At 38.3% G+C, this 10,541-nt stretch overlaps 1 pseudogene; it reads right to left on the bottom strand.

The window, feature by feature from the left end:
* Positions 1 to 1,743: 1,743 nt before the first annotated feature.
* LOC109695610 (heterogeneous nuclear ribonucleoprotein K-like) lies at positions 1,744 to 3,766 on the bottom strand (annotated as a pseudogene).
* Positions 3,767 to 10,541: the final 6,775 nt, after the last annotated feature.

The raw sequence follows: 10,541 nt of genomic DNA, 5'->3' as shown, positions 1-10,541 counted from the left end.
TTTCTGTTTTTTTTAACTTATTTATTTTTTGTTTTTTTTTTCTTTTATTCATATGTGCATACAATGTTTGGGTCATTTCTCCCCCTTTCCCCCTGCCCCTTTCTCTCTCCCCCACCCCCTCACTTCCAGGCAGAAACTATTTTGCCCTTATCTCTAATTTTGTTGAAGAGAGAGTATAAGCAGTAATAGGAAGGACCAAGGGTTTTTGCTAGTTGAGATAAGGATAGCTATACAGGGAGTTGTCTTGCATTGCTTTTCTGTGCATGTGTGTTACCTTCTAAGTTTATTCTTCTCAAACTAATCTTTTCGCTAGTTCCTGGTCCCCTTTTCCTATTGGCCTCAGTCACTTTAAAGTATCTGCATTAGTTTCTCTGCTTTGAGGGCAACAAATGCTAACTAATTTTTTAGGGGTCTTACCTATCCTCATATCTCCCTTGTGTGCTCTCGCTTTTATCATGTGCTCAAAGTCCAATCCCCTTGTTGTGTTTCCCTTGATCTAATGTCCACATATCAGGGAGAATATATGATTTTTGGTCTTTTGGGCCTGGCTAACCTCACTCAGAATAATGTTCTCCAATTCCATCCACTTACCTGTGAATGATAATATTTCATTCCATACAAATTCCATTGTGTATAAATACATTTTCTTAATCCATTCGTCAGTAGTGGGGCATCTTGGCTGTTTCCATAATTTGGCTATTGTGAATAGTGCTGCAATAAACATGGGTGTGCAGGTGCCTCTGGAGTAACCTATGTCACAGTCTTTTGGGTATATCCCCAAGAGTGGTATTGCTGGATCATATGGTAGATCTATGTTTAGCTTTTTAAGTAGCCTCCAAATTTTTTTCCAGAGTGGTTGTACTAGTTTACATTCCCACCAACAGTGTAAGAGGGTTCCTTTTTCCCCCCATCCTCGCCAATACCTGTTGTTGGTGGTGTTTCTAATGATGGCTATTCTAACAGGGGTGAGGTAGAATCTTAGTTTGGTTTTAATTTGCATTCCCTTTATTGCTAGGGATGGTGAGCATTTTTTCATGTGTTTTTTGGCCATTTGAATTTCTTCTTTTGAGAAAGTTCTGTTTAGTTCACTTGCCCATTTCTTTTTTTTTTTTTCTAGCATCATGGGAGTTTTATTTGGAAGTGAATTTTAAACTATTGATACAAATGCCAAAATACTACACAAAACATCCACTGGAACTTTTTGAATTGTTCACAAACATTTCCTACATAATCCAACATACAACAGAAAAATGGTACATCTTTTTCTTTTGATTTGCATACAATGGAAAAACAAGTATATATATATTTTTACAAAGTTAGACACTAGGTTGACAGTTTAAATCTATAGGTGAGAAATTATTTAATAAAAAATAACCAGAATTTATTCAGCATCAGCCACTTCCACAACCAAATGTTAAATATGACCAATAAAATTTGCTGTCAATCAGACTTCTGGAATATAATTTGTATTATTACTTGTAATATCGCTCCCCACCTTTGTTCTTTATAACTAACATAGAAAACTTGAGAAGTAGGGGCAAGCACTTGCAAAAACAAAAAATCCCTAGCTTATTGTAAGCATGAATATGTATATGATGGAATTTCTTCCCAAACAATGGATTTTCAAACCATCAAGAAATCACCCAAACTGAATTTGTCAATGTACTTTGCTTATATCCAAGAGGTGCATTTATGTCCAACAGAGGAGCTGAAAATCAAACTTAATATTTAGGGGCGGACCACCAAAAATAGGTTCACTAAATTTATTTTAAAAATCATAAAACGTTTCTTACAAAAGAGCATTACATTCTGCACACTGCTCTGAACAAATGCCAGGGACATGTGAACTATTGTTACTTTCCTCCTTGCCGCCCCCCCAAATGTTTACAGTGACCACAAAGCAAGGTGTTCACAATAATTACATGGGATTTTTTTTTAAAACCACCAACAATGAACAAAAAATAAAATCCACTCACTCTGCTGCTGTTTCAAAATTTCAATGTTAGTTTTTGCACGCCCTCCCCCCCAACCCTGTTTGTAAGGAACTAAAACATTACATCTGGTGAACAGCAAAGATTTCACTATACCTCAAATGCAGAACACCTATGAAGCAGAGGAATGCTGGCTTTTTAAACGGAAGCAGATAAAAAAAAAAAAAAAGATACAGGACTCCTTCAGTTCTTCACTAGTCTTAGAAAAACTTTCCAGAATACTGCTTCACACTATAAAAAAGAAAAAATATCTTGCATTAGAATCCTTCAACATCTGCATACTGCTTCACTCTGTTCTGCAGCAAATACTGAGCATTCTGTATCTGGTCCTGTGTTCCTGTAATGGTAATGATCCGATCTTCAGATCCTTCTAAAGGCTCATCAATTTTGATCGAAGCTCCCGACTCATGACAAATTTGTTTAATCCACTGTCCACCTTTGCCAATAGTAGATCCAGCCAAATCTTTCGGAATAGTTACTTGTGTAGTAATAATAGGTCCACCAAGATCACCGTATGAGTCACGACCCCCTGCATAGAATAATCATATCCGGAGCCACCCTGTAGTTCATAAGCCATCTGCCATTCTGATGGGCTCCATGTGTCTATGGCGGAGTCCCAAGTCTCACCAGCACTGAAACCAACCATGCCGTCATAGCGGTCTCCAGGTCGTCCTCTTCTGTCATAGGCCATTAGATCTCCTCCTCTAGGTAGTGGTGGTGGTAGAAGAGGAAGATTCCAAGCTCTGCTACCACCCCGGCCATCTCCACCAGGAGGAGGAGGTCCTCGACGAGGGCTCATATCATCATAATCTCTTCTAGAGGGAGGCATGGGGCGTCCACCCCGACCAGGAGGCATTCTGTCAAAACCACCTCTGCCTCGCGTGGGAAATCCCGCAGGAGGTCCACGGCGGTCATCAAACATCATTGTAAAACCACCATAATCATAGGTTTCATCATACAAATTGGGATCATAAGGCTGTGCACGCCCTTTGATGGGATCAAGGATGATCTTTATGCACTCTGCAACTCTATCAGGCTTTCCTCCAATAAGAACAACTCTGTCAGTGGAATGAGGACAGCACTCCTGGAAAAGCTTGATTGTTGTCTGAGTGTTCTCTCGAAGTTCTTTGATTTTAGCACCTTTGACCCCAATAATCCCTCCTGCCAGACTCTGATGAATCAACAGTCTCAACTTTCAGTCAAAGTCGCTTTCTTTATAGTGTTGGTAATTTAAGCATTCCACAGCATCAGATTCGAGCGGGAGCTGGCTGGTTGCAGTGGGTGATGGCAACTGCAGGCCCTCTTCCAAGGGAGGGATGATTTTCTTCAGAATTTCTCCAATTGTTTCAATATCAGCACTGATGCTCAATATGCGCTCGGGGCCACGGCTGAGACTGAAACACTGGCATTGTAGTCTATACAAAGAGCCTTAATATTCCTGTCTCCTTTTCCAATCACTGCCCCAGCATTCTTGCTCTGAAGCAGAATGCGTAATTCAACCATCTCATCAGTGTTTCTAGATCGTTTGAAAGCTTGTTCCTCTTCCAAATCTTCTGTAGGGCGTTTACCAAATTCACCATTGGTTTCAGTGTTGGGGAAGGTTTCCTCTGGCTGCTCAGTTTCCATTTTCTTGTACTAAATGGAGACACCGATCTATAAGCCGCAAACAAGTGAGATGCAAGCAAAATGTCGAAGTCGGTGCTGCAGAGTAACAGAGGATAATGGCGTCCACAATGCTGTCGACTGGAGCACCCTCCTCCTCTCCCGTTCACGCACTCACTCCCCGTTTCTTTATTGGTTCATTAGTTTTGGGAGGATTTAGTTTCTTGAGTTCCCTATATATTCTGGTTATCAATCCTTTGTCTGATGTGTAGCTGGCAAATATTTTCTCCCACTCTGTGGGTGTTCTCTTCAGTTTAGAGACCATTTCTTTGGCTGAGCAGAAGCTTTTAAGTTTTATGAAGTCCCATTTATCTATGCTATCTCTTAGTTGCTGTGCTGCTGGGGTTCCACTGAGAAAGTTCTTGCCTATACCTATTAATTCCAGAGAATTTCCTACTCTTTCCTGTACCAACTTTAGAGTTTGAGCTCTGATACTAAGATCCTTGACCATTTTGAGTTAATATTGGTATAGGGTGATAAACATGGATCTAGTTTCAGTTTTTTGCAGACTGCTAACTAGTTTAACCAGAAGTTTTTGTTGAAGAGGCTGCTATTTCTCCATCATATATTTTTAGCACCTTTGTCAAAATAAGTTGGTTATAGTTGTGTGGCTCTGTATCCGGGTCCTCTATGCTGTTCCACTGGTCTTCATGTCTGTTTTTGTGCCAGTACCATGCTGTTTTTATTACTATTGCTTTGTAATATAGCTTGAAGTTGGGTATTGTGATACCTCCAGTGTTGTTCTTTTTACCAAGTATTGCCTTGGCTATTCGTGGCCCCTTGTGTTTCCATATAAATTTAATGGTAGATTTTTCAATCTCTTTAATGAATGTCATTGGAATTTTGATGGGAATTGCATTAAACATGTAGATTACTTTTGGGAGCATCGACATTTTTACTATGTTGATTCTACCAATCCATGAGCATGGGAGATCGCTCCACTTTCTATAGTCTTCCTCAATCTCTTTCTTCAGAAGTTTATACTTTTCCTTGTAGAGGTCATTCACATCCTTTATTAGGTTTACACCTAGGTATTTGATTTTTTTTTTTTGAGGCTATTGTAAATGGAATTGTTTTCATATATTCTTTCTCAGTTTGTTTGTTATTAGTGTATAGAAATGCTAATGATTTTTCTATGTTGATTTTATATCCTGCTACCTTGCTATAGCTGTTGATGGTGTCTAGGAGCTTTTGAGTAGAGTTTTTTGGGTCTTTAAGGTATAGGATCATGTCGTCTGCAAATAGGGATATTTTGACAGTTTCTTTACCTATTTGTATTCCTTTTATTCCTTCTTCTTGCCTAATTGCTCTGGCTAGGAATTCCAGTACTATGTTGAATAGGAGTGGAGATAGTGGGCATCCTTGTCTCATTCCTGATTTTAGAGGGAATGGTTTCAGTTTTTCTCCACTAAGTATAATGCTGGCTATAGGTTTACCATATATAGCTTTTATAATGTTGAGGTACTTTCCTTCTATTCCTAGTTTTCTTAGAGCTTTTATCATGAAATGGTGTTGGATCTTATCCAAGGCTTTTTCTGCATCTATTGAGATGATCAAGTGGTTTTTGTCTTTGCTTCGGTTAATGTGGTGTATTACATTTATTGATTTTGGTATGTTGAACCACCCCTGCATTCCTGGGATGAAGCCTACTTGGTCATGGTGGATGATCTTTCTGATGTGTTGTTGAATTTGGTTTGCCATTATTTTATTGATGATTTTTTGCATCAATGTTCATTAAGGAGATTGGCCTATAGTTCTCCTTTTTGGAGGTGTCTTTGCCTGGTTTTGGGATAAGTGTAATACTGGCTTCATAAAATGTGTTTGGCAGTTTTCCTTCCCTTTCTATTTCATATAACAGTTTAAGGAGGGCTGGTATTAGTTCTTTAAAGGTCTGATAGAATTCAGCAGAGAATCCATCAGGTCCTGGACTTTTCTTTTTGGGGAGACTCTTGATTGCTGCTTCAATTTCATTTTGTGTTATAGATCTAGTCAGGTGATTAATGTCTTCTTGGTTCAGTTTTGGATGGTCATATGTATCTAGAAATCTGTCCATTTCTTTAAGATTTTTGAATTTATTTGAATATAGATTCTCAAAGTAGTCTCTGATGATTTCCTGGACTTCCATGGTGTTTGTTGTTATCTCCCCTTTTGCATTCCTGATTTTACTAATTTGGGTTTTTTCTCTCCTCATTTTAGTCAGGTTTGCCAGGGGTCTGTCGATCTTGTTTATTTTTTCAAAGAAACTACTTTTTGTTTCACTAATTCTTTGTATTTTTTTTGGGTTTTATTTCATTGATTTCAGCTCATATTTTTATTATTTCTCTCCTTATATTTCTTTTCGGATTTGCTTGTTCTTGTTTTTCTATAAGTTTGAGATGTATCATTAGGTCATTGATTTGAGATCTTTCAGTCTTTTTAATATATGCACTCATGGCTATAAATTTTCCTCTAAGGACTGCCTTCACTGTGTCCCATAGGTTCCGGTAGGTTGTGTTTTCATTTTCATTGACTTCCAGGAACTTTTTAATTTCCTCTTTTATTTCATCAGTGACCCATTGTTCATTAAGCAATGAGTTATTCAGTTTCCAGCTGTTTGCAAGTTTTTTGTCTTTATTTTTGTTGTTGAGTTCTAGTTTTATTGCATTGTGATTAGATAGAATGCATGGTATAATTCCTATTTTCTTAAATTTTCTGAGGCTTGCTTTGTGCTCTAGGATATGATCTATTTTGGAGAAGGTTCCATGGGCTGCTGAGAATGTATATTGTGTAGAAGTTGGATGAAATGTTCTGTAGACATCAAGTAGGTCCATTTGAGCTAGTATATTTTAGATCTAGGATTTCTTTATTGATTTTTTGTTTGGATGACCTATCCATTGATGATAATGGGTGTTAAAGTCTCCCAAGACTACTGTGTTGGAGTTAATATATGCTTTCAGGTCCTTCAGGGTATGTTTGATGAAATTGGGTGCGTTGACATTGGGTGCATATAGGTTGATAATTGTTATTTCCTTTTGGCCTATTTCCCCTTTTACTAGTATGGAATGTCCTTCTTTATCTCATTTGATCAATGTAGGTTTGAAGTCTACTTTGTCAGAGATAAGTATTGCTACTCCTGCCTGTTTTGGGGGGCCATGGGCTTGGTAAATCTTCTTTTAGCCTTTCATCCTAAGCCTATGCTTATTTCTGTCGGTGAGATGGGTCTCCTGTTAGCAACAAATTGTTGGGTCTTCCTTATTAATCCAGTTCATCAAACAGTGCCTTTTGATGGGGGAATTAAGTCCATTAACATTAAGTGTTAGTACTGATAGGTATGTGGTAATTCCTGTCATATAATTGTCTAAATCGATGTTACTCTCTCCTTTCTTGCTTTTTTTTTTTTCCTGTAGTTCAGTACTGCCTGCTCTTTCATGGTTATGTTGGGTTTCACTTTCTGTGTGCAGAATCCCTTGAAGAATCTTTTGTAGTGGTGGTTTTGTGGTCACATATTGTTTTACTTTCTGCTTATCATGGAGACTTTTATTGCTCCATTTTGAATGATAGTTTTGCTGGGTAGAGAATCCTACAGTTGAAGTTATTTTCATTCAGTGCCTGAAAGACCTCACCCCAAGCTCTTCTTGCTTTTTATGTTTCTGTTGAGAAGTCTGCTGTGATTTTGATTCCTTTACCTTTGTATGTTATTTGGTTTTTTCTCTCTTACAGCCTTCAATATTCTTTCTCGAGTCTCTATACTTGTTGTTTTAATGATAATATGCAGTGGGGTAGTTCTATTTTGGTCAAGTCTGTTTGGTGTTCTGAAGGCCTCTTGCACCTGTATGGGCATAGATTTCTCTAGATTTGGGAAATTTTCTGTTATTATTTTGTTGAATATATTATGCATTCCCTTTGCTTACAGCTCTTCTCCTTCTTCAATGCCCATGGTCTTTTGATGGTTCAGTATATTCTTGCATTTTCTTTTCACAGGTCTTGAGTTGTTTAACTAATAGTTCTTTGGTTTTTCCTTTAATTACCATTCGTCTTTGAGTTCTGAGATTCTGTCTTCTGCTTGTTCTTGTCTGCTGGATTGGCCTTCCATTTTTGTTTTGCATTTCTGTTTCATTTTTTTTCTTAGATTTTTCCATATCCTGAGTCTCTTCCTCTTTAACATTGTCTATTTTTGTCCTGAATTCTTTTATCTCTTTATTTATCATATTCTTTGTTTCACTTTGGTGTTTATACAGTGCTTCTAGAGTTTCTTTTATTTGTTCTTGTGCTTTCTCAAATTCTCTAATTTTGTTGTCTAGGAATTTCTTGAGTGTTTCCTGTACATTTTGGCTGACCCTATCCAGTGTCATCTCTATAAAATTCTCATTGATTACTTTAAGGATTTCTTTTTTCAGGATGCTCTTGTGGGCTTCATTGGGTTCTTTGGCATAGTTTATCTTCGTTGTTGGAGTCTGGATCTGTTTTCTTCATTTCTCTCTGGTTCCTGTACTAATTTATTACTGGTGGGAAACTGGTTTCCCTCTTTTTTCCATCTTCCCATCATTGCCCTTGCTATTGTTACTGTCCCTGTACTGTATGCAATTAAGTATTTTCTAGCTTGTAATAATAACAATGGTAATATCTAGAATGGAAGGATGAGAGGAGAGGGAAAGCAAAGAAGGAAAAGGAAAAGGGAAAAACAAACAAACGAACAACTAAAAAAAAACAAACAACAAAAAAAACAGTGCCATAGAAATAAACAGGGAGAGATAGTGTACTAATCAACAGTAAGCTAAACAGGCATTAGAGAGACAGAGAGAGGGTAAAAAAAAAAATCCCCAAGTTCAAATGCAATATAGTTTTAGTCTTAATAATTTTGGTGTTAGTCCCTCAGCCTCCAATCCTGCAGATGGTGTCTCAGAAGCAGTCCTGTCATTGTCTCATCAAAGGGGAAAAAAAAACAAAAAACAAAACAAACAGAAAAACAAAACAAAATATCCCAAGTTCAAATGCAATACAGTTTCAGTTAGACCTTCAGCATGCAGTTCTAGTTCAGTCGTTCTCTCATCAAAGGAAGAGAAAAAAAAAAGGGTCTGGAGACAGTTCTGTGAATGGCTATCTGAGGCTGTGGCTCACCTGCCCACTGCTGTCAGCCACCTGTTGCTGGAGGCTTTATTGATTGCAGATCTCAGGAGTGAGCTTAACACTCACCTAGCCCCCCCAGGCTTTGTTTACTTAGAGTTCTCCTGGGCATGACGGCCACTGTTACAAGCTTTCCCCTCTCCAAGCACACTGGGGAGAGGTTTTATTTGTTTTGTTTTGTTTTGTCTTTTCTTTTTTGGTGCTGGGATCAAACCCAGGGCCTCACACATGCTAGGCAAGCACTGTACCACTGAGCTACATCCCAGCCCCACACTGGGGGAGGTGGCGATACACCCGCCTTCTCCAGCCAGCTTGTTTGTTTTTGTTTACAGTTCATGTGGGAAGTGCCCCTTCCCCACTTTCCAGTGGAGTTTTCCTCACATAGCCACTGTTACAAGCTTTCCCACTCCAAGGTTGCTGGGCGGGTGCTGCCACTCTTGCCTTCTCCGGCCAGCTTGTTTATCTACAGTTCCATGAGGGATTGCCCCTCCCCCTCCCCTTTGGCGCTCAGGGCACCCCACCCTCTTTGCTATGTGTCTTTTTTGTTGTTGTTTATTCAGTTTGGGTTTTTTTTCTCTTTTTTTCCCTGGGTGGGGGTCAGTCTGTCCAGGGGGCTATTCTGATTTGTCCCAGGGTTGTCTTTGGGAGTACCATGTGCTGCTTATTTCACCTGGTGGTCTGCTTCTCTCAAGCTGGTAGGAGCTGGCATTTGGCAGTGCGGAAACCCTCCTAGTTTCTCCGTTTACCATGGAGTGGAGATGCTATGTGTGGGCTGAGGGTGTGGAGGTGTCAGAGTTTTGCCTCTTCTTGGTGGTTTTTCCTGCAATGTGTTTCTCCAGCATCTCTCCAAGATTTTACTTTAGGGAGCATGTTTTCTGCTTCCTCTCTCTAGTCGCCATCTTGGAATCCTCTTTTTTTTTCTGTTAATATGGTATTTCACATTTCAAATTTGATTTTCATGTGGTGAACCAAGAATGGGTTCCCATGAATAAATCCCACTTAATTGTGGTATTTGGTGCATTCAATGGAAGGCTGAACTCAGTTGCTTGGGTTTTTGTTTTTGTGGGGGGCTTATTGTTGTTAGTTTTGGTTTATTTGCTTGTTTGGATTTTGTTTTGTTCTTTTTCCATATTTTAATATTTGTGTGCATCTGGATTATTGGCCTATAAATTTCTTTTCTTTTTGTGCCCTTGTCTGGCTTTGGTATTAGGGTAATCATGACCTCATAAAGTAAGTTTAGAAATGTCACTTTTTCAATAATTTGGAAGAGTTTGAGAAGGATTAGCATTAATTCTTCTTTAAATATTTGATAGAATTTACCAATGAAGCCACTTGGTCCTGGACTTTCTTCTTTTGTTGGGAGATTTTTGACTACTGATTCAACCATTGCACTCATTATTAGTCTGTTCAGATTTTATATATCTTCATTATTCAGTCTTGATAGGTTGTGTGTTTCTATGAATTTTTCCTTTTTTTAAGATTATCCAACTTATGAGCATAGTCCTTTGCATTTCTGTGATACACTTTGTCTCCTTTTTTATTTGCTTCCTTTTTCTTTTACTTCTTTTTCTTTCTTTCTTCTTTTTTTCTGTTGGTCAGTCTAGCTAAAGGTTTATCAATTTTGTTCTTTTCAAAAGACCAACCTTAGTTTCATTGATCTCTTCTATTGTCTTTATACAATAAACCCACCTTATTTGGAGATTTATTACACATGGTTTTGACCAAGTGTGGTAAATAAGTAAGTAAATAAATAAACAACCAGAAAAATTTCAAAAACAAAAAAAA

This window comes from Castor canadensis, chromosome 4 (genome assembly GCF_047511655.1).
Source record: "Castor canadensis chromosome 4, mCasCan1.hap1v2, whole genome shotgun sequence".
NCBI classification, from domain to species: Eukaryota; Metazoa; Chordata; class Mammalia; order Rodentia; family Castoridae; genus Castor; species Castor canadensis.
This window is presented reverse-complemented; position numbering and strand designations above follow the sequence as displayed.